This window comes from Enhydra lutris, unplaced genomic scaffold (genome assembly GCF_002288905.1).
Source record: "Enhydra lutris kenyoni isolate GAN:26980312 unplaced genomic scaffold, ASM228890v2 scaffoldscaffold34, whole genome shotgun sequence".
Lineage (NCBI taxonomy): Eukaryota > Metazoa > Chordata > Mammalia > Carnivora > Mustelidae > Enhydra > Enhydra lutris.
Window position 1 is genome coordinate 26572811 of NW_019154118.1, and position 21241 is coordinate 26594051.

Below are 21241 nucleotides of genomic sequence, written 5' to 3' on the forward strand. Positions count from 1 at the left end.
CCTTGGCTCGTCCGTGTGCCGGGTCGGGGAGGGCTATGGGCGACGGGGAGCGCGCCGCTCAGGGCCCCCGGAGCTGCGCCCGGCGGCCGCCCCGACCTGGCCTCCCCGCCGGCCCTGGGACCCGTCGCTGCGGCCGTGCGGTGGCCCGGGCACCGGGGGCCCTAGGAGCGGCGGAGCGCACTTAGCTCAGCAGCCTTCCTCGGGGGCTCCGTGCCTTGGCTCGGTTGTTTTCCCAGGCCTGACCGAGGGCCGTCTGGACGCCTCTGGGGGACCCTCGTGACCACAGCCCCTGCGGTACTGGCCTCTGCGGAGCCCTGTCGATGCCCAACTTCGCGGCAGATGAGGTGCCATCCGCTGAGATGTAGACGGTCCCCTCCGCCCTTTGGCGGCCAGGGAACGTCAGCCCAGGGCCAGCAGTAGTAATTCACACAGCGACTTAAGGATTATTTCCACCCTCTTTAAGATGGCTTCTATTCTGTTTTTATCTATGCTTCTTTCTGTTAAGTTTTCCTGATCTCACAAGCCCCTTCCAATCCTTTGCAGGTAGGTGGGGTTTTGAACGCCCAACACGCACAAATCCTCAAAGGGATGTAACGTAGTGTCTTGATAGATCAACTTAGTAATACTTACTAAGAGCCTGTGTCAGGGGCGCTATGTAAGATCTGCTTGCCACCTGCAGAGAGCTTACAATCTGGCAAGGCAGAGGGAACATGTGCCAAAACCCCGCAGTAAGTGAAAATGTGTAGGTACGTGAAGTATACGGTGCCCGCTAATTCTCCTGTCCCCGATGATCACAACTCCGTTCTCCATTTTTAACTTTATGTATCTGAGCATATGGTAACTTCTCCGCCCTTGGCTTTTTGAACTGATTTTTTAAATTTCACTGTTTCCAAAACACTTCCATGCTCTGTGCAGTAGTAATTATTGTTACTGATGGAGAATCTGAGATGAGAAAGAGAAATCTGTGGGACGATTTCAACACAGGTTTAGGAATTCATAGTCCATTCTTTTAGCATTGAACTGAGCTCTGTGTATTCATCTGTAGAGCCTCGTAGACAGATAGTGCAGTGGTTATTCGTACTTGCTTTCTCTGCCTAGAATATTCTGTCCTCCCGTCATCACATTTCTTGTTCCTCTGTGTCATTCCGGTCTCAGCTCAAATGTCATACCTAGGAGAATGTCTCCGTACAAGCTCACTCTCCCCACTCCCTTCTATCCCTGGTACTACAGTGGACATTCTTTTTAGGTTTGTTTAATGGAATCCCTTTCCCTGTCTACTTTGTAAATTCTTACTTGTCCTTCAAGGCTTAGGGCAAACCCGACCTTTTCTTGAGGACAACCCCGGAGTATTTTTTTTTTAATTCTGTTTAATTCATTTGGCAACTATTCTTACACAGCCTTATGACATCCCGAATTATTTTTATGTGTGTCAGAATGTAAACTACTTGAGAGGGAATTTAATGCATACCTTACGTTTTACAAATAGTATACACATGTTTTGATGAACTTTTACAATAGATTTTACTCCTTTTATAAGCTAACATTGGTATTTATATTCTGTCTACCTTTACTTCCCTCGTTTTTTTCTTAAGGAAATATAAAGTGTGCCTAACTATATTCAGGAATCCCAAACACTTTATTGTGATTTTTTTTTTTTTATTGCATTGGTGAGGGGAAAAAGAGGACTGAAGTGTTAGGGGTTCAGCAGGCTTGTAGTAGTCAACTTGCCAGATCCTGAGCTGTCGCTTCTTAGTGGGATTCTGAGAAACCTGTGTTCTTTTTCCAGTTCCACCACCAGTTATCTGTGTGACTTTGGGAAAATCACATAACCTCTCCCGGGTTTCAATTTGATTGGAAAAGCATCAAATGAAATTCTCTAAGTTTCGTCAATTTTGGGGAGCAGGGGAGATAATGTTCATTAGCTTCTTATTGGGTCACAACTTTATTCCATTGCAAAGCTTAACTTTTCAAGACTTTAATAAATATATTTTTTTAATTCTACCAGTTACCCAAGAAAGAAATCTTGCCACCTTTCCCCCCTCAGTTTGCATATCCAATCTATTCTCCATTCTATCGGTTCTGCTTCTAAACTAGAGCTACCATCTAAATTTCTCCTTCTCCATTGTTAACACTCTGGTCTAAACCACCGTCCTGTCTCACCGGCAAGACTGATTCATTATCTAGCCTGCAGAAGAAGGGGCAACATTGTTTTCCTAAGTCCTCCCTGCCGTCAGCACTTCTGAAGCAGCCGGTCTTCAGAGCTAGGTCTCCCAGGTCCACGCCCTTGATCACTGCATCATATGTGCTTCTGGCCAGACAGTGTAGGAGAAGCCAGCAAGATCGGAATCCTCAAGAGCGTTGTGCTCCAGAAACTAGAGATGCGTGTTTCAAGAAGGGGGGACTAGTTAGCGACGTGAGTTAACTAAAATGTGGAGAGAGAAGATGAGAGCACGGTGCGGTGACACTGACTCAGCAGGATGTAGGGTGAGAGGACTGGACGGTAGTGGGCTCAGATGGCCACTGGATGGAAAGCTGCTACAGACTTTCTGGGTCAGGGAGTGGAAAACCGGGATGGTCGGTAGAGGGTAATGGAAGTTCAAAGGACAGATTTTTGTTTGATATTTAAAGATGGGAGATACTACAATGTGTCTGCTGATGGAATCTGTCCAGTGCAGGGGAGAATGTGTTGATGCAGGAGAGGCGGTAGTTGTGTGGGTGTGCGTGCACGCGTGTGTGCATGGTACTCTAGAGTGTACTCCAGAGTGGGGGACCCTGTCTCCACTGGTTTTGGCTGTACGCCCAGTAGTTAGAACAGTACTTGCCAAAGTAACAGCTACTCTGTAAACTTTCTAATATCTGTTGAATAAATGATTAACTTGGACACTATTTCTCTTACCTCCTTTTTAAAAAAATTCTTCACATATCAGCCAGAAATATATTTTTAAAAAATAAATCAGACCATGTCACTGCGCAGTGCAAATTCTTCTGTGGTCCCAACTGCACGTAGAATGGAATTCCAGCCCCCTGTAGCCTATCGGGTCCCGCATGAGGTGATGCCCGCCTTCTGGAGCCCTACTTCCCCTGCATTCTTCTCTCAACTGAATTCTAGTGATGCTGGCCTTCTTTCATGTCCTCAAACAGAAGGACTCCTTCCCACATTAGGGCTTTATACAGGATTTCTCCCCCCCAACTTCTTGTCTTGATATCATTCAGGTGTCCACTTAAATGACACCTTCTGAGGAAGACACTCCCTGAGACTGTAGTGAACCAGAGCAAAATCTCCTGGAGCCACATGGTCCTGGGCCAGCTCCCTGGGACCTGCCATATAACCTTGAGCAAACTGCATAAGGTCTTAAGGCCCCAGCTCCCCTTCCTGTGAAGTGCAGACAGTAGCAGTATCTGATTTACACACTCCTTTTGAAGACTCAAGAGTATATGGAGCAGCAGTACAGAGTGAGCCCTCTGTAAGTGTTACCAGGGTCACTCCCTGACAGAGCTGAATATCCGCATTGTTCTTTCTGTTCCTTTCCCAGCTGTTTCGTCACTGTGTTTGCAACAATGTCTAATTTATCAGTCTTCCTCACTAGATAGGAACCACCAGGAAAGCAAGGATCACGTCTGCCTCTATCTTCCATCCCTTCCGACTAATTCCCTACCTGGCACACAGTTAACAGCCTGTGACAAATATTAATTAGGATAGGCCAGAAATCACGCTCGGTTTTGAAATCCAGTGACCAAACTCGCATCACTGGAGAGCCTGACGGAATCAAAGCCTAGACCAGTCTTGGTGCAGCCTCGGTGGAATCCGGCACTCCTGTCAAGCACTTGCATTTTCTGTTGTTACTTTGTATCAATCTTGCAGACTTGATTGTTGTACTTTTATTGATTCAATTATTTAAATCAAATTTTAATGGAAGATGTTAAAAGGAAGGAGACAATAGTATTAAAAATTGATTCAGTGTTTTGAGCAGGAAGGAGTTTTGTTGAAGCTACGATGCACCCTTACACGCTGCTGTCTCATGCGCTTCGAAGAAAGAAAACACTGTCACCATCAGCTACGATACAACTCCTTATCGCCTGGTATTTTGCATTCTCAAGGAAAGCCCTTCTAAAATTTTCGTATATCACCCCAGTACACACGCAAAATTAGCTGAGATGCTCTTAAAACATTTTCACATTTAGAGTCCAGTGCTTCAAATTCACTTGCAACTCGGAATCTCGAAGTCCATGTTTTTCTACATAATATTCTGTTATCAAGAGCATGAGTGATGCATCATTTCTTTTTTTTTTTTAAGATTTTATTTATTTATTTATTTGACAGATCATAAGTAGGCAGAGAGGCAGGCAGAGAGAGAGAGGGGGAAGCAAGCTCCCCGCTGAGCAGAGAGCCCGATGCGGGGCTGGATCCCAGGACCCTGAGATCATGACCTGAGCCAAAGGCAGAGGCTTAACCCACCGAGCGACCCAGGTGCCCCTGATGCATCATTTCTTAAATGACTATCCGTTATTATCTCCAGGGCTGTCTTTTAAGACATGGATACCCATTCTTCACATTCTGATGCACAGTTTGATGCACATAGGGACAAATAGGTCATGTTGCTACCTGGCCAGAAGCAATAAGATACCTGTCAATTTCAGATATGTTTAGGGTGGAAAAAATATGTCTTAAAATTAGTGAAAAATTAGGGGCACCTAGGTGGCTCAGTGGGTTAAGCCTCTGCCTTCGGCTTGGGTCATGATCTCAGGGTCCTGGGATTGAGCCCCGCATCAGGCTCTCTGCTCGGGGGGAGCCCGCTTCCCCCACTCTCTCTCTCTGCCTGCCTCTCTGCCTGCTTGTGATCTCTCTCTCTGTCAAATAAATAAAATCTTTTAAAAAAAAATCAGTGAAATATTATATTGAATTTGCAGAATATTTGAAGAAAAAGTTGCCTTACATATCTTTTAACAAGATTTAAGTATTGTTTTAACAATAATGTTATTAAGTACATGTTATTACTGAGTTTAACCATTAATATTGATACACCACCTGACAATATTAATTTATTATTTATGACATAGCTTAAGCATCACAACAGTACAATGTATTGGTGTGTCTGCCTTGAGCACAAGGAAGCTAAAGCCTCAGAGAGCCTCCATAGGGGCCACAGTATGGTGATGGGCTACTTAGGACCCTATTCCTTCAGCCTCGAGTCCTGAATTCTTGGCTATATGCAAAATACACTACTACTATGAGTGCACATTTACTCCGACCAAATTTAAGAAATGAAGATTTCAGTTTCTTTACTCTTTCATTCTGCACAGAATATACACGGCAGGCTTTATCTTTTAACAGTGTCATAAAAGTGAATATCTATATATGACTCTAATATGTTTGAGAATACTTATTTGAGGATACTTAAAATTTTCTTTTTTTTTTTTTTAAAGATTTTATTTATTTATTTGAAAGAGAGAGCGCGAGAGTGCACACACAAGCCGGGTAAGAGGCAGAGGGAGAAGTAGGCTCCCCACTGAGGGGGAGCCTGACTCGGGCTCGATCCTAGGACCCTGGGATCATGACCTGAACCGAAGGCAGATGCTCAACCGACGGAGACACCTAGGTGCTCTGAAACTTAAAAATGTCTAGTAAAGTTTGCTTTTTGTTACTATTTATAGAAATGAGAATTCTTTATATCTCTATCATTGGGTTCAATGAACAGTGAGCCTCAAAAGAGACTTAATCCAACACAAGATCCAAATTCAATACATATTTTTAATGATAATAAAGTTAATTAAAATGTGTTTGTGGCTGAAGTTTCTTAAAATTTATTTCCTCAAGACTCACATCACTATGTAGAAATACAGTTTTTATCCTTTTGAAAGTCTCAGGTTTGAGTACCTTTTAGCTTTTTTGTTTTACATTCAACTTCTCTTTTGAAAACCGAGGAACAGGCCACCTGGATGGCTCAGTTGGTTAAGCATCGGACCCTTGATTTTGGCTCAGGTCATGATCTGTGGGTCGTGCGGTTGGGCTCCACACCAGGTGTGGAGTCTTGCTTGGGGTTCTCTGTGTACCGCTGGCCTTCCTGCTTGTGCTTACTCTCTCTCAAGTAAATTAATAAATCTTTAAAAAAAAAAAAAAAGAACTACTTACACTAAAAAAGAAAACAATGTTTTCTTTGCATTTTTAAAGTGTTTTGAACAAGAACAAAACTGGGATATCAGTTCTATTTTGTGGTCTTTAATTTTTATTTTGAAATAATCACATATTATAGGAAGTTACAAAAATAGTATGAAGCAGTCCCAGGTGCCCTTCACCCAGTTTCCCCAAGGCAGCATCTTCCATGGTTATTGCCTAAAATCAAAATCAGGAACTTGACTCTGGTGCACTGTGTGGGGACAGTCCTATGTCATTTTATCACATGTATAGATGCCTATAGCTGATCAAGCCACAGATTATTACCATTCACTGCAGAAGTCTCCCTATGCATTCCTGCCCCTCCACCCCCACCACATTCCTCAGCCCCAGAAACCACTAACATGTTGTCCATCTCTATCATTTTGTCATTTCAAGAACGTTCTAGAAATGGAAACATACAGTATGTGACCTTTTGAGATTGCCCTTTTTCACTCATCATAATGCTCTTGAAATTCATCTAAGTTGTGATGTACATCAGTGGCTTGTTCCTTTTTAATGGTGGGCAGTATTCCATGGTATGGAGGTACAACAGTCAGTATACTCGTCCATATGTTGAGCAACATTTTGGATGTTTATGGTTTTTGACCATACAATTCTAAGTGCTATGATAAACCATGTACAGATTTGTATTTCTCTAGGATAAATGTGCTCATATCAGTGATTATTGGCTAATATAATGTGTACTTAGTTCCCCATTTTTATTGAGATGTAATTGACATATAGCATTGTGTTAGTTTTAGGTGTACAAGAGAATGACTTGATATTTGTAAATATTATGGAATGAATACCACAATAAGTTTAGTTAACATCCATCACCTTGCAGAATGTTGTCTTCTGCTGATAGCTTTTAAGATTTACTCCCAGAGCAACGTCCAAATATAGAACTCAGCATTGTTAACTGCAGTCCTCATGCTGTACATTACATCTCCAGCATTTAATTCTCTTATAACTGGAAATTCGTAGTTTTACCCCCTTCCCTCAGTTCCCCTATCCCCCATCCCCTCTGTCAAACTACAACCTTTTCTCTGTTCCCATGAGGTTTTTTTTCTTCTTCAAGATTCCACATTTAAGTGACATTCTACAGTCTACATTTATTATTTCACTTAGCATAATGCCCTCAAGGTCCATCTGTGCTGTTGCAAATGGCAGGATTCCTTCTTTTTTATGGCTAATGCTCTACTGTGTGTGTGTCTGCGTGTGTGTGTGTATTTCACATTTTCTTTATCCATTTATCAATCTACAGAAACTTAAGTCATTTCCTTATCTCAGCTGTTGTGAATATGCTGCTGGAACACAGCAGATAGATGCCTCTTCAGGATAGTGATTTAGTGTCCTTTCAGTTCACACCTAGAAGCTGAATTGGTTAAGATCATATTGTAGTTTCATTTAAAATTTTTGAGAAACCGCCATACTATTTTCTATATTGGTTGCACCAGTTTTCATTCACACCAAAAGTATACAAGGTTCCCTTTTCTTCACATCCCCAACAGCACTTGCTCTTATCTTTTTGACAAAAGCCAGACTGACAAGTGTGAGTTTGTATCTCAGGGTTTTGATTAGCCTCTTCCTGATGATTAGTGACACTGAGCATCACCTCATGTATCTGTTAAGCCAGTGAATAGCTTTGGAAAAATATCTATTCATGTTCACTGCCCATTTTTAATTGGATTACTTGGAGGTTTTTTGTTTTTTTTTGTTTTTTTTTTTTTTCTTTTGCTCTTGAGTTCTAGAAGTTCCTTACAAATTTTGGATATTAACAACTTACCAGATGCGCGGGTTAAGAATATTTTCTCCCAGTCTGTAGGCTGACCTTTCATTTGGTTGATCACTTATTTTATAGTGTAGAAGTTTTGTAGCTAATGTAGTCCCACTTCTTTATTTTTTATTTTGTTGCTTGTGCCTTACGTGTCTTATCCACCACCCCCCCAAATAACTGCTATTACCAATGTCAAGGAGTTTATCCCCTACTTTTCTTCTAGGAGTTTTATAGTTTTTGGTCTCACATTTAAGTATTTAACTGACTTAATTGTTGTGAATGGTGTGAGATATGGGTCCGGTTCCATTCTTTTGCATGTGAATATCCAATTTTCCTAGTGTGATTTATTGAAGAAACCATCTTTTCACCATTGAGTACTCATGCCATCCTTGTTAAATAATAGTTGTCCATTTATGTATGAATTTACTTCTGGTCTCTCAGTTCTTTTCCATTAGTCCATGTGTTTGTCTTTATGCGAGTGCCATACTGCCTCGATTACTATAGCTTTGTAATATAATTTAAAATCAGGAAGTGTAGGGACGCCTGGGTGGCACAGTCAGTTAAACATCTGCCTTTGGCTCAGGATCTCAGGGTTCCAGGATCAAGCCCCATATCAGGCTCCCTGTTCAGTGGAGAGTCTGCTGCTCCCTCCCCCTTCCTCCCCCACCACCCTCTTCTGCTCTCTCTCGTACACACTCTCAAATAAGTAAATAAAATCTTTTAAAAAAATCAGGAAGTGTGATGCATCTAGCCTTGCTGTTCTTTCTCAGGATTACTTTGGCTATTGCAGGATTACTCTGGCTGTGTAGATAGTTCTTTATGAATTTTAAGATTATTTTTCTATTTTTATGAAAAATGCCTTAGGTATCTTGATAGGGATTACATTCAATTTACAGAGGCGTTTAGGTAGTATGGACATTTTAATAATATTAATTTTTCCAATCCATGAACACAGGGTATATTTCCATTTATTTATGTCTTCTCCAATTTCTTTCAACAATGTTTTATAGCTTTCAATTTATAAGTCATTGACCTACTTGGTTAAATTTACTCCTAAGTATTTTATTGTTTTTGATGCTGTTGTAAATGAGATTGTTTTCTTTGTTTTAAATTTTAATTTGTTAGTATATAGAAATGTTACTGATTTTTATATGTTGATTTTGTATCCTAGAGCTTCACTGAAGTCATTTATTAGTTGTTACATGTTTTTTTGGTGTAGTCTTTAGGATTTTCTGTATACAAAACATTATCTGCAAACAAAGACAATTTTACTTTTTTCCTTTCCAATTCTGATTCCATTTATTTGTTTTTCTTGCCTCATTGCTCTGGCTAGAACTTCCAGTACTGTGTTAAATAGTGATGAAAGTGGACAACCTTCACTCGGTCCTAATATTAGAGGAAAAACTTTCAACCTTTCACCATTGAGTTTGATGTTAGTTGTGGGTTGTCATGTATGGCCTTGAGAATTCTATGCCCAGTTTGCTTCTATGCCCAATTGAGAATTTTTATCACCAATCGATGCTGAATTTTTAAATGTTTTTCTCATCTGTTGGGATGATCATATGACTTTCATCTTTTTAATTAATGTGGTAAATTACAATTTTTGATTTGCAAATGTTCACTCATCCTTGCCTCCTAGGAATGAATCCTAATTGATCATGGTGTATTATCCTTTTGGTGTGCTGCTGGATTCAGTTTGCTAGAACTTTGTTGAGACTTTTTGCATCTTTCGTCACCAGGGATATTGGCTTGTAAGGTTTTTTGTTTTGTTTTGTTTTTCTCTTGTTTTTGTAGTGGCCTTATCTGGCTTTGATATCATGGTAATGCTGGCTCAATTGGTTAAAGACTGCCTTCAGCTCAGGTTGGGTTCCCTGCTCAACAGGGAGTCTGCTTCCTCCTCTGCTCCCCCAAACCTTCCCCCCTTCCCTGGCTCCATGCTCCCTTTCTCTCTCTTTTGCTCTCTTTCTCTCTCAAATAAAATACTTAAAATTTTTTTTCAATATATTGGCAAATTTTCCCATTATTGATTTCTGCTTTCATATGATTGTTGCTAGAAAATATAGTTGGTGTGATTTCAGTCTTCTTATATTTGCTACAACTTGTATTATGGCCTAACATTTGCTCTATCCTACAAAATGTTCTGTGTCTGTGTATGTCACTTAGGTCCTTGTGATTTATAATGTTATTCAAATCCACTGTTTCCTTACTGATTCTCTGGATGGTATATCCATTGCTGAGGAGGATATTAAAGTCTCCAGTTATTATTTTATTGCTATTTATTTCTGTCAGTTCTGCTAGTATTTGCTTTATATATTTGGTTCTCTGATATTGGGTGCATAAACATTTACAATTATGTATTTTTAATGGATTGACTCCATTATCATTTTATAAGGACCTTCTTCATCTCTTTTGACTATTTTTAAAGTCTCTTTTGTCTGATATGAGTATAGTATCTCTGCTTTCTTTTGGTTACGATTTGTGTGAAATATTTTTTTCCCATTCCTTCACTCTCAGTCTGCATGTGTTTTTAAAACTACAGGGAGGGATGCCTTCATGGCTCAGTTGGTTAAGTGGCTGCCTTCAGCTCAGGTCATGATCCTAGGGTCCTGGGTTTGAGTTCCATATCAGGCTCCTTGCTTAGCAGGGAACCTGCTTCTCCCTCTGCCTGCAGCTGTCCCTGCTTGTGTGCTCTCTCTTTGACAAATAAGTTAAAAAATAAAATAAAATAAATAAAGCTACAGTGAATCTCTCATAGGCAGCTTATTATTGGATCTTGTATTTTTCTCTATTCAGTTTTCCTGTGTCTCTTGATTGGAGAATTTAATCCATTTACACTTAAATTGTTAATACGTGTCAAGACTTACTACTACCATTTTGTTAACTGTGTTCTACTTTGTAGATACTTTGTTGCTTCTTTGTGGTTTGATGACTTTTTGCGGCAATATTTTGTCATTCTTTTATCATAATCTTTTATGTGACCACTTCAGGGTTTTCTTTTTTGGCTACTGTGATGCAAACATAAAATCTATCTATAACATTATATTTTAAGTTGATAACAACTCAATTTTACTAACATAAACTTTAAATTTTTACTTCTCCCCTCACTCACAGTTCTGGTTATTAATGTTTCAGTATATATGTTCATATATATATATATGTGTGAATATATATATAGAATTTTCAGGATTTTATTTCTAAGTAATCTCTGCACCCACTGTGGGGCTCACACTCACAAACCTGAGATCAAGAGTCACATACTCCACTGACTGAGCAAGCCAGGCACTCCTCAGTTTACATATATTTTATATTATGTATCCAAAAATAAATTATTATAGTTGAAACTAGAGTTATAAATAAATTACGTATTTGAGAATACGATTACAATATTGGAGAATCTGATTTTGACTGTATATTTACTATTACCAGTTCTACAAACATTTATATATTTTTATGATGTTAATTAGCATCATTTTATTTCTCCTTGAAAAACTACCTTAGTATTGCTTGTAAGGCAGATGTAATGCTGATTAACTTCCTTAGCTTTTATTTGTTGAGAAATTCTTTACCTCTCATTCATTTCTGAAAGACTACTTCACCAGCTATACTGTTCTTAGTTAACAGCTTCTGTTTCTCTTATAGTACTTTGAATATATCACCTCATTCTCTCCTGATTGAAACGTTGCTATTGAGAAATCTGTCCATAGTCTTATGGTAGGGATCACACATCACTGTGATGTGTCAGTCTTTTGCTGCTTTCAAAATTCTTTGTCTGTGACTTTTGACAATTATAATGTGTCTCTATGTAGCCCTTTTTGGATTCAATCTATTTGGGGTCTTTTGGGTGTCATTATTCTGATATCCATTTCTCTCCTCATGTTTGGGAAGTTTTCAAACATTATTGTTTTTAAATACTTTCTGTCCCCTTTTCCCCACTCTCTTCTTCTTTGGGATTCTTACAATGCATATTTGTTCTTTAGATGGTGTCCTAGGAGTCCTGTATGCTTTCTTTACTCTTTTTAATTCTTCTTTCTTTTGGCTGTTCTGACTGGAAAATTTCACGTGCCCTATTTTATAGTTCACTGATTCTTCTGCTTGATGGAGTCTGCTGCTGGAAGTTCTTTTTTTTTTTTAATTTAAAAGATTTTATTTATTTATTTGACAGACAGAGATCACAAGTAGGCAGAGAGGCAGGCAGAGAGAGAGGGAGGAAGCAGGCTCTCTGCTGAGCAGAGAGCCCAATGTGGGGCTAGATCCCAGGACCCTGAGATCATGACCTGAGCCGAAGGCAGAGGCTTTAACCCACTGAGCCACCCAGGCGCCCCTACTGTTGAAGTTCTCAATTGAATTCTTCAGGGAAGTCACTGGATTCTTCGCTTATAGGATTTCTTTCTTTCTTTCTTCTTTCTTTCTTTTTGTGGTTTCTATTTCTTGTTGAACTTCTCATTTTGTTCATGCATATTTCCCCCAATTTTGTTTAGTTATTTGTGTTTTCTTGTAGTTAACTGGACTTCTTTAAGAGGAATAATCTGAATTACTTGCAGACAATTCACAGATCTCCCATTTCTTTAAGGTCAATTATTGGAGCTTTATTATTCCCCTATGGTGATGTCAATGTTTATCTGATTCTTTATCATCCTTGCTTCTTTGTGTTGTTATCTGCACGTTTGAGTAAGTAGTCTCCTCTTCCGTACTTTACAGGTTGTCTTCTCCAGAAATGATCTTCCCCCAGTAAGTTCACCTTTATTCTGGACTGGTCAGCAGGCAGCATCCTTGGTCAGGTGGGGCTTGCTGACAGGGTCTCTGTTTGGGCAAGGCTGCTGCCTGAGCTCTGAGGTCAGGCTGGGTGCCTCTGGCTGGTGGGTTCCTGCCTACACGAAGCTGTGGGATGCACTCCGCAGGAATTCTCTGGCTAAACTTCCTACTCAGGTAGGACTGGTGCTATACTCAGCAGCTAGGAAGGGCTACAAATATGCTTCCTTGCCTGAGTGGAGTTGTAAGACAGTCTCCATGGCCCTTTAGCTTGATGTTTGGGGATCTGTATCCAGCAGAGCTACCCACCAAACTCCTGGGTCAGACAGTGCCACCAGCTGTGCTCTGCAGATGGAAAGACTGACTGGCTTGGTGCTCCACTCAGGTGCTGTTGTACACTTAGCTGTAGGTTGGGCTACATAGCTTCCCAGGTGTTCTGGTTAGGCTTGCTCGTTGGGCAGGGCTGGAGGCTATCTTCAGTGCCAAGCAGGGCTTCAGATTTGCTTCCCCACATGGGGAAGGGCTGTATAACAGCCTCCACAGACAGGTGGACTTGGTAGTCAGGGACATGAGTCAGGCAAAACACACTGAGCTCCCTAGACAGATGGGGTCACCACCTGGGCTCTGCAGATGGGCAGGCACCCTGCTTAGGTACTCCTCTCAAGTGCTGCTGAGCTACTCAGTTTCCCAGATGCTCCGGTCAGGTTTCCTGGTGGCGTGAAGCTGGGGGCTGCACTCAGCAGTCAGCAGGGCTATGAATTAGCCTTCCTGCCAGGCAGGGTGGCAAAAATAGGCTCTAAGGCCAGCAGGGCTCATTGTTTGGGGTCTTGAATCAGGCAAAACTGCACCCTGAGTTCCCTGACCAGATGGAGTCACCATGTCATGGTTAGCTTTTTAAAAAACTTCCAAATAATTTATATTAGCAACATGTGAATGATACAGTATCTCTCTGGCTTCTCAATCATTCGATATTATCAGTATCTTTTTATTAGCCATTCTAATGGATAGGTAGTGCGATTTCATTGTGGTTTTAATTTTGTATTTCCATGACTAATGATATTGAACATGCCTTCATGTGTTCATTTCTGTATTTTCTTTGGTGAAATATTTCTTCATATCTTCTGCCCATTTTTTAATTGAATTTTTTTTTTTTACTGATAGATTTTGAGAATTCCTTATATATTGTAGATATTAATCTTTTATCAGATTTCATTTGCAAATATTTTTTCCCAGGCTATGATTGTCTTTTCTTCTTAACAGGGTCTTTCACAGAGGAAACGTTTTCAATTTGGTAACATTCAACTAGCATTTTTCCTCTGTTTAATGGATTGTGCTTTTAATATCATAGATCTAAGAATTGAGATCTAAGAACTTCCAGTACTATGATGAATAGCAATAATAAAAAGTGGACATATTTGCCATTTTCATCATCTTAGAGAAAAAGCATTCTGTCTCCTGCCATTTAGTTTTGTTTATTTCTTTGTTTTTGTATTGTCTTTATCTGGGGCACCACAGTAGTACTGACTTACTTGGGAAGTGTTCCCTCCTCTTCTGTATTCTGGAGGAAATTGTACAGATTTAGTATTCACTTTTTAAAAAACTTCTGGTAAATTCAATGTCTTTAATAGTTACAGGGCTGTTCAAATTTTATATTTCATCTTGAGTGAGTTGTGGTAATACATGGGTTCTTTGAGAAATTAGTCCATTTCATCTGTCCTATCACACTGTTACATGTAGAGTTGTTTATAATATTCCTTTCCTTTTCCTTCTGATTATCTTCAAGGTCTGTAGTGATTCCCCTATTTCATTCCTGATATTAGTAATGCACGTCTTCTTTCCTTCATTCCTTGTTAATCTTGCTCAAGTTTGTCTATTTCATTGAACTTTTCAAAGAATTGAACTTTCACTGATTTTCTCTGTGGTTTTCCATTTTTAATATCATAGAGTTCTGCTCTTTATCATTTCCTTTCACATAACTTTATTGAGTTTATTTTTCCCTTCTTCTCATAGTTTCTTCAGGTTGAAGCAAAAATTATAACACTGCCTAATGTAGATCTCAGCATATGTAAGGAATTATTTAAAACGATTAAATAAGAAAGATATGAGGGAGTGTAAAGGGAAATAAAAGAGTGTAAAGTTTATACACTTTATTCACACTGGTAAAATATTTGCACAAATATTATTATAACATATATTATACACACATACATATATGCACACATATAAATGTAATACATAGAACAACCACTAAAAAGTCCATACAAAGCAGTACACTCACAGCCACTATAGCTAAATCAAAATGGAATTCTGCAAAGGGTTAAGTAACTTAAGTATCTCATAGGAAAGGCAGAAAGTAACTCACAGGAATTTGAGTAAAGAAAGTTACTCCAAGTAACTCATAGGAAGGCAGAAAGAAGAAAAATAAATTAATTAAAAACAGAAATCACAGAAAACAACCAAAAAGCAGACCTAAGTATTAATGCATCAATAATTGTACTAAATATAAATGGTCTATATGTGCCAGTTAAAAGACAGAGATTAGCAGAATAGATTTTCAAAAAATGATCGAATTTTATACAATTCCTATAAGTTATTCACTTCAAATAGAATGATAGAAGTAGGTTCAAAGTCAACAAGCAGGTTGAAAATATACTATGCAAGCATTAATTAAAAGTAAACAGGTATGGGTATATCAATACTAGACAAAATGGATGTCAGCAAGGAAAATTATGAGGGACAGAGAGGAATATTACATGTCAATCCGCCAAGAAGTCACAGCAAACCTAATTGTCTAGGTACCAAACAACAGACCTGCAAAATATGTGAAGCAAAAACTGATGGAACTGTTAAGAAAAACAGACAAATATACTTAACAGCTGGATACTTAACTATTTCCCTGTCTTAAGTTAATAGAACAAGAAGAGTGTAAGAAATGACACAGAACACAATACCATCAATCAATAGAATCGAATCAACATTAATAGAAAACTCCACCTAACAAAAGAACACACAGTATTTTCAACTGTCATGGAACATATACCGAGTAACCGTATCCTGATGCACAAAACAAACCTCAAATGACTGAAAAGAATAAAAATCACACAGACTTTGCCATTACTCATTGAGGCATCTCTGTGAGGGCTGCTTTAAAATTCTTGGTAGATAATTCTGACATCTGTGTCATCTCTGCATATCTTTTTTTTTATATATATTTTATTTGTTTATTTGACAGAGAATTAGAGAGAGAGCACAAGTAAGCAGAGCGTCAGGGAGAGGGGGAGAGAGAGAAGCAGGCTCTCTGCTGAGCAGGGAGCCTGATGTGGGGCTCGATCCCAGGACCCTGGAATCATGACCCAAGCTGAAAGCAGCCGCTTAACCAGCTGAGCCACCCGGGCGCCCCTCTGTTCATATCTTTTGATTGTCTTTTCAACTTGACATATACCTGATTTTGGATATATTGGGTATTATGTAGTAAGATTCTAGATCATATTTAAATCCTGTGTTTTAGGTTTTTGTTTTTTTGTTTTTTGGTTTGTTTTTTTTTTAATTGTTCTGTTGGGTTAAGGTCACCACCTCATTACTGCTAGGTTGGGATGGAAGTCCTGATTTTCCACCCCATCTTTGTGGACACCTGGGAGAGGAGGGCTGCTGGACAGAGTTAGGAGTTAAGTTTCCCCTCTTTGCGTCCTCTGATACCACTGTGGCTGGGAGAAGGAGGGGCACATCGTTGCTACCTCTCCATGAGGTCTCCACTGACATCATGTGGGGTGCCTTCAGGCTTGAATATCACGTTATAACTACAAAAGTTAAGAGTCTCTCACCATTTATTTGCCTACCAATGTTTACGTATTAACAGAAATGGAAGTTTTGTCATATGGTATTGTTCTCTGATTTATTGTTTAAAAGGTCCAGAAAGATTTGCTTTGTAACACAGACACAGATGGCAGATTTAGACTGTTGTAATCAGTGATCAAAATTTGCCTCCCTGGTGCCACTTTCTCCTCAGTGTATTAACATGCTCAGGTCTCAAATAAAGGAAAACAAAATTTCCTAGAATTCACCTATTCCTCAAGTCCTTACCTCACTGAACTTCTTTAAAAAATAATTTATACAAATTGTGTCCATTATTTCCTCATTAAGCTACTGTAGTGTAGCCTCTCCTCACCCCACCCCAAAATCATCAGTGGTGTTTTCTCAGTTCTTACCTCAGCTTTGGATGATGTGTGACTATTTCCTACACAGAAATTCTCTTCCTTTGCCCTCCACCGCCTCTCCTACTTTTCCTTCATTTCCGTCCCTGTTCTTTGTGAGTTCTTCTTAGCCAACAAACTTTGTCACCTGTGTCTTCCACAAATTGTACTTTCTGCTATATTTTCAGTTCATCTAGATATCACCTGGTAGGTAGCTGTTCATACACAAATAATTCTTCAACTAAGTGGTCTATGCCTTAAGGTTAGTTATCCTCAGTGTTCCATTCTTGGACCTCTTCTTTACTAATTTTATTTATTTTCCTTGATTGATTTTTATCTGTTTCAATGGCTTTAGTTATCTTGTGGACTGAGTTCCCCTATCCCCTTCATAAACCTTCCCATACCCTTTCTCTTTGATAGCACTTAACTTTATCATGATTAAATAAAGTCTACATATACAAAAGTACTCAAACCAAGTTAAGAAAATAGAAAATTTCACCTTCTCTGCTTGGCCATTCTATATGGAGTAAACATGGCAGGCTTGAACTTATAACAACTTCATCAAAATAAATACCTGTGTGTAATGCAAATATATAAATTTGATACTTGAAAGTCACTTTTTTTTTTAAAGATTTTATTTTTTTATTTGACAGACAGACATCACAAGTAGGCAGAGAGGCAGGCAGAGAGAGAGGAGGGGAAGCAGGCTCCCCGCTGAGCAGAGAGCCCAATGTGGGACTCAATCCCAGGGTTGACTCGATCCCAGGACCCTGGGATCATGACCTGAGCTGAAGGTGGAGGCTTTAACCCACTGAGCCACCCAGGCGCCCTGATAATTGAAAGTTTCTACTAAGTTCTTTTACTTATATTACTAGTCACAGACAAAATTATTGTATACATATATCATTGGGTTCACCTTTGACCTGTGAACTATAAGCTTCAATAGTTGATTTACTCCAATAAGTCACTTATATATACTGATATTAAAAAGTATTGCAAACCATTATTGCCTTTATTAAACATTGTACAGGAGGTCTTAGCTACTTCTGTAGTAAAAGAAAGAAACAGTATCTATAAAAAATAGAAAAAAAACAAGCCCCATTTGTTACAAATGATGTAATTTTTATGCAAAAAACACTAAAGAATCAACAGATAAATACTTAGATTAAGAAACGTGCTTTAGAAAAAAAAGAAATGTGCTTGAATTACTGGGATTAAAATTCATATGCATTAATTAAAATAACCCTATTTGTTGTAATAGACACATCTCAGTGACTTAACAATTTTTTATCCAAAAAAAATCCCCAAATCAAAAACCAGTGTTTGCATCTTTTTAAATTGACATTCCTCATGCCAGTGCACCTTAGATAGTAAGCTCCATGAGAATAAGAGCCACATCTTAGTCATTTACTGCTGGTATTCTGAGCAGAACGATCTTTCTAAAATGTAAAGCCATGGTGTAGTGCCTCTCCAACTTCAAGTCCTTCTAAATATTCCTCATTACTTCTAGAATGAAAGCCACGCCCCCTTGCATGGTATGCAGCTTTGCATGAGCCTGTCCACTTCAGCTTTATCTGCCTCATATCTGCTCCTCAACACTGCTTCTCCCAAGGGGCTGTGGTAACTCTTTCATCCATGCCTCTCCACTTACACTTTTTTCTCTTGGAAATGTCTTTCTCATCTTCTTTGGTAATCAGTCATCTTTTAATTTTTCTTTAACAGCTCAAATACCATCACAATGTCTTCCTCTGTCCTTCCCGCCTGTGCTCTCTCTGCTCTGTCCTCCTCACCCCTGGGATCAAGTCCGAGCTTTGTCCTTCTTTCATGCCTCCATAACACTCTTCGTATCTCTACTGGGACGCTCACTGTTACTTCTTTCTCTCCACACCAGCCCGTGAACCGGCAAGAGCAGGGACCCTGTGACTCCTCTGTCTTTAGATTCCCAATGCCTGCACAAGTTTGAAGCCCAGGAGATATTCAATAAAAGATTACAGAAGAGGGAAGATCAGAGTGGAGGCAATTCAAGTGAGAACAATGACACATTTATCTCAAAGAGTGGCTGTTGGGGTGAAGAAAAGGTAGTGGTTTTAAAATAGATATGGCTGGTGCAGGAGGACTTCTGAGTGCCTGGCTTGGGAAATATGAGCATCTCGATGGGAAAACCAAAAAGAATAGCGTTATGGGGGGGGTGCGGGGGATCAGAATGCTACTTAAACTTCAGTAGTTTTCATTGGTAATTATGGCCACACTGAAGAATTGAAAAATAGAGATTTTTTTTAATGCCCAATAAAAGATATGTTTTAAAATTAAAATTAAATTTGTATGTACAGACACACACACACACACATACAATAATCAGATACAGAACAAAAGTGTTGTGGAATGAGTTTTCAGCATCTAGCCACGTCCTCTCCTCTCTCTCTCCTTGATTAAATGGCTTGGAGGCCAAGGTAGTAATTTCTGCTTTATATTGTCCCATGGGGATCACAGAGCCTTGTCAGCACCAATAATCCCAAACTCTGAACTTCTGAAAACCAAGAAGAGTCTACGATTGTAGGAGAGAAAGGTATCTTTCCATCTACATCTAAGTTCCTCTGCCAGAGGCAGTTAGTACATTTCTAAACGGATGAGGCTTTAGAGCAGTTCCGAAAGGTGTGCAGGCTGTGTGCGCTGAGTGTCCCCGCCACTCCTGTGGTCCCCTGAGGCAGCGTTGGGGAGACCCTGCATTGCTGCTACAGATGACCAGCGCTCCAGCCCACGGCCAGACTGGAGAAGCAGCCCAGGAGATACGCCTGGTTTGTGTGCTTGAGAAAATGCTGTGACCCTCCGCACAGCATTACGTCATGTCTGTCTGTCTAGTCCAGATGAGGCTGCTTATCTGCTCTGTGTACCGTTTTGTGTACTGTACATGCTCCCTGGTCTCTCCCCTTAAATATTCCTTTCCAGCATTCTGGAGTCAGTGCAAGAGGCTGGCTCAGGTCTCAACCAGCGCGTCTGTCTCTCCCTGACCCCCGCACCCCAGATGAACTATGTCACAGTGACACCGCTTGTGCTCGACTTTTCTCTTATGCCTTAGGAGCTCTTAGAGTCTGCTGCTTCCCCCACCAGCTTATTAGGCACGTAAACCTCCTGATCAGTGTCAATTAAAGGGTTTCCTTGGCTTTTACGTTAAATGTTTAGTAGAAGAAAAAAAATGGGAATCGAAGACTATAAGCTCCTTGCCTCAACTATATCCCAAGTAAAGTGCTGGAGTAGCACTGGAGCCATGTGTCCGATCCCGAAGCCCTGCTCGTCCTGCTCCCTCACATGACATCATTCCCCTGGGAAGGTGGATGATTTGTAGTTACTAGAAAAGGAGGGAAAAACATCCATACTTTTAAAAACAGAGTTTTACAAGTGACTTAAGAGGCATGCCTTGTGAGGTGATGAATGACTCTTGGGATGGCAGCCGTATGTAATTATCTGTGTACCCCACTCTTTGGCCTTAAATATTTTCTGCCTTAGGTCACACATTAACAACATTCTTAAGTAAAGATTTATAGTGTTGTGGTGATTAATGTATTGTATCAACTGAACTGGACCACAGGGTTCCCAGACATTTGGTCAAACATTATTCGCTGTGTTTCTGTAAGGGTGTTTCTAGATGGATTGAGTGAAGCAGGTTGTCCTCCCTAGTGAAGGTGGGCCTCACCCAATCAGTTGAAGACCTGGATAGGACAAAACTGCTAAGAGGAAACTTATCTGAGTGCTGAGTTGAGAAAAACCATCTCCTGCCTTTGGACTCAAATTAAAAAATCATGTGTTTCCAGGTTTCCAGGCTGTCAGCTTTCAGACTATCCTGGGTTTCTGCTTGCCAACCACAGACCTTGGGACCTCCATAATTTTGTGAATCAATTCCTTATTTTTTTTCCAATTCCTTATTTTTTATAGACACACACACACACACACACACACACACAAACTATATGTACCAGTATGTGTGTGTGTGTACACCTCTGTACACAAAAACAACAGGCTTGTAGCCTATTGGTTCACTGGTTCTGTTTCTCCAGAGAACTCTGACTAGTGCAACTCTTTTCTGCCTTCCTTTTCTTCGGAACTGCCCCCAAGCCTCTCATTATCTCTCTCCCTTCATGACACCCACTCTCATTATGTCTCCCTCCTTACAGCTGCTTTAGAATGCTGCTCACAGAATCCCTGCAGGGAACTTGTTTTTCCAGGAACACTGCCAGTCCCATCCTATTACCCTCCCGCACTTGTACGCGCTCGCCGTCCCTCCCGTGCACATGTGTACGCGCTGGCCTTCCCACAGTACAGCAAGCCGTCCAGTGGATCTTCCTGTGATGATGAAAATATTTCAGATTTCTGCTG

General features: G+C 40.0%; 1 protein-coding gene across 1 annotated transcript in view; it reads left to right on the top strand.

The window, feature by feature from the left end:
- The window catches only part of LOC111153870 (kelch repeat and BTB domain containing 3), a 31267-nt gene that overhangs the window by 239 nt on the left and 9787 nt on the right, over positions 1 to 21241 (top strand). The window lies entirely within an intron of this gene.